General features: G+C 46.2%; 1 long non-coding RNA gene across 11 annotated transcripts; it reads right to left on the bottom strand.

Annotated features, from left to right (window-relative positions):
- Nucleotides 1-480: 480 nt before the first annotated feature.
- LOC127917252 (uncharacterized) lies at nt 481-3,123 on the bottom strand. Of its 11 annotated transcripts, none has more exons than XR_008097071.1 (4): nt 3,024-3,123; nt 1,652-2,141; nt 917-1,602; nt 481-769 (listed from the first exon to the last, which is right to left on the bottom strand). It is a non-coding gene; the product is annotated as an uncharacterized LOC127917252 (long non-coding RNA). The 11 variants fall into 11 exon arrangements; XR_008097066.1 differs by lacking the exon at nt 3,024-3,123 and adding an exon at nt 2,779-2,918; XR_008097073.1 differs by lacking the exon at nt 3,024-3,123 and having other exon boundaries at nt 481-671; nt 721-769; nt 966-1,602; nt 1,652-2,485.
- Between the last annotated feature and the right edge of the window lie 18 nt (nt 3,124-3,141).

Raw genomic sequence — 3,141 nt, 5'->3', positions numbered from 1 at the left:
CTATAACAAACTGGATTCTAGACCACTCACTGTCTGTGCATGCAGGGATCTATAACAAACTGGATTCTAGACCGCTCACTGTCTGTGCATGCAAGGGATCTATAACAAACTGGATTCTAGACCGCTCACTGTCTGTGCATGCAGGGATCTATAACAAACTGGATTCTGAGGACCGCTCAACTGTCTCTGTCCGGCATGCAGGGATCTATAACAAACTGGATTCTAGACCGCTCACTGTCTGTGCACTGCAGGGATCTATAACAAACTGGATTCTAGACCGCTCACTGTCTGTGCATGCAGGGATCTATAACAAACTGGATTCTAGACCACTCACTGTCTGTGCATGCAGGGATCTATAACAAACTGGATTCTAGACCGCTCACTGTCTGTGCATGCAGGGATCTATAACAAACTGGATTCTAGACCGCTCACTGTCTGTGCATGCAGGGATCTATAACAAACTGGATTCCTAGACCGCTCACTGTCTGTGCATGCAGGGATCTATAACAAACTGGATTCTAGACCGCTCACTGTCTGTGCATGCAGGGATCTATAACAAACTGGATTCTAGACCGCTCACTGTCTGTGCATGCAGGGATCTATAACAAACTGGATTCTAGACCGCTCACTGTCTGTGCATGCAGGGATCTATAACAAACTGGATTCTAGACCTCTCACTGTCTGTGCATGCAGGGATCTATAACAAACTGGATTCTAGACCGCTCACTGTCTGTGCATGCAGGGATCTATAACAAACTGGATTCTAGACCTCTCACTGTCTGTGCATGCAGGGATCTATAACAAACTGGATTCTAGACCTCTCACTGTCTGTGCATGCAGGGATCTATAACAAACTGGATTCTAGACCACTCACTGTCTGTGCATGCAGGGATCTATAACAAACTGGATTCTAGACCGCTCACTGTCTGTGCATGCAGGGATTTATAACAAACTGGATTCTAGACCGCTCACTGTCTGTGCATGCAGGGATCTATAACAAACTGGATTCTAGACCGCTCACTGTCTGTGCATGCAGGGATCTATAACAAACTGGATTCTAGACCGCTCACTGTCTGTGCATGCAGGGATCTATAACAAACTGGATTCTAGACCGCTCACTGTCTGTGCATGCAGGGATCTATAACAAACTGGATTCTAGACCGCTCACTGTCTGTGCATGCAGGGATCTATAACAAACTGGATTCTAGACCACTCACTGTCTGTGCATGCAGGGATCTATAACAAACTGGATTCTAGACCACTCACTGTCTGTGCATGCAGGGATCTATAACAAACTGGATTCTAGACCACTCACTGTCTGTGCATGCAGGGATCTATAACAAACTGGATTCTAGACCGCTCACTGTCTGTGCATGCAGGGATCTATAACAAACTGGATTCTAGACCGCTCACTGTCTGTGCATGCAGGGATCTATAACAAACTGGATTCTAGACCGCTCACTGTCTGTGCATGCAGGGATCTATAACAAACTGGATTCTAGACCGCTCACTGTCTGTGCATGCAGGGATCTATAACAAACTGGATTCTAGACCGCTCACTGTCTGTGCATGCAGGGATCTATAACAAACTGGATTCTAGACCTCTCACTGTCTGTGCATGCAGGGATCTATAACAAACTGGATTCTAGACCGCTCACTGTCTGTGCATGCAGGGATCTATAACAAACTGGATTCTAGACCACTCACTGTCTGTGCATGCAGGGATCTATAACAAACTGGATTCTAGACCACTCACTGTCTGTGCATGCAGGGATCTATAACAAACTGGATTCTAGACCACTCACTGTCTGTGCATGCAGGGATCTATAACAAACTGGATTCTAGACCACTCACTGTCTGTGCATGCAGGGATCTATAACAAACTGGATTCTAGACCGCTCACTGTCTGTGCATGCAGGGATCTATAACAAACTGGATTCTAGACCGCTCACTGTCTGTGCATGCAGGGATCTATAACAAACTGGATTCTAGACCGCTCACTGTCTGTGCATGCAGGGATCTATAACAAACTGGATTCTAGACCGCTCACTGTCTGTGCATGCAGGGATCTATAACAAACTGGATTCTAGACCCCTCACTGTCTGTGCATGCAGGGATCTATAACAAACTGGATTCTAGACCTCTCACTGTCTGTGCATGCAGGGATCTATAACAAACTGGATTCTAGACCACTCACTGTCTGTGCATGCAGGGATCTATAACAAACTGGATTCTAGACCGCTCACTGTCTGTGCATGCAGGGATCTATAACAAACTGGATTCTAGACCGCTCACTGTCTGTGCATGCAGGGATCTATAACAAACTGGATTCTAGACCGCTCACTGTCTGTGCATGCAGGGATCTATAACAAACTGGATTCTAGACCACTCACTGTCTGTGCATGCAGGGATCTATAACAAACTGGATTCTAGACCACTCACTGTCTGTGCATGCAGGGATCTATAACAAACTGGATTCTAGACCACTCACTGTCTGTAGCATGCAGGGATCTATAACAAACTGGATTCTAGACCGCTCACTGTCTGTGCATGCAGGGATCTATAACAAACTGGATTCTAGACCGCTCACTGTCTGTGCATGCAGGGATCTATAACAAACTGGATTCTAGACCGCTCACTGTCTGTGCATGCAGGGATCTATAACAAACTGGATTCTAGACCGCTCATGTCTGTGCATGCAGGGATCTATAACAAACTGGATTCTAGACCGCTCACTGTCTGTGCATGCAGGGATCTATAACAAACTGGATTCTAGACCCCTCACTGTCTGTGCATGCAGGGATCTATAACAAACTGGATTCTAGACCCCTCACTGTCTGTGCATGCAGGGATCTATAACAAACTGGATTCTAGACCCCTCACTGTCTGTGCATGCAGGGATCTATAACAAACTGGATTCTAGACCCCTCACTGTCTGTGCATGCAGGGATCTATAACAAACTGGATTCTAGACCCTTCACTGTCTGTGCATGCAGGGATCTATAACAAACTGGATTCTAGACCACTCACTGTCTGTGCATGCAGGGATCTATAACAAACTGGATTCTAGACCACTCACTGTCTGTGCATGCAGGGATTTATAACAAACTGGATTCTAGACCACTCACTGTCTGTGCAGTC

The sequence above is a fragment of the Oncorhynchus keta genome, unplaced genomic scaffold (assembly GCF_023373465.1).
Source record: "Oncorhynchus keta strain PuntledgeMale-10-30-2019 unplaced genomic scaffold, Oket_V2 Un_contig_11178_pilon_pilon, whole genome shotgun sequence".
NCBI classification, from domain to species: Eukaryota; Metazoa; Chordata; class Actinopteri; order Salmoniformes; family Salmonidae; genus Oncorhynchus; species Oncorhynchus keta.
The sequence above is the reverse complement of the archived record's forward strand: the minus strand, read 5'-3'. Positions and strand labels throughout refer to the sequence as shown.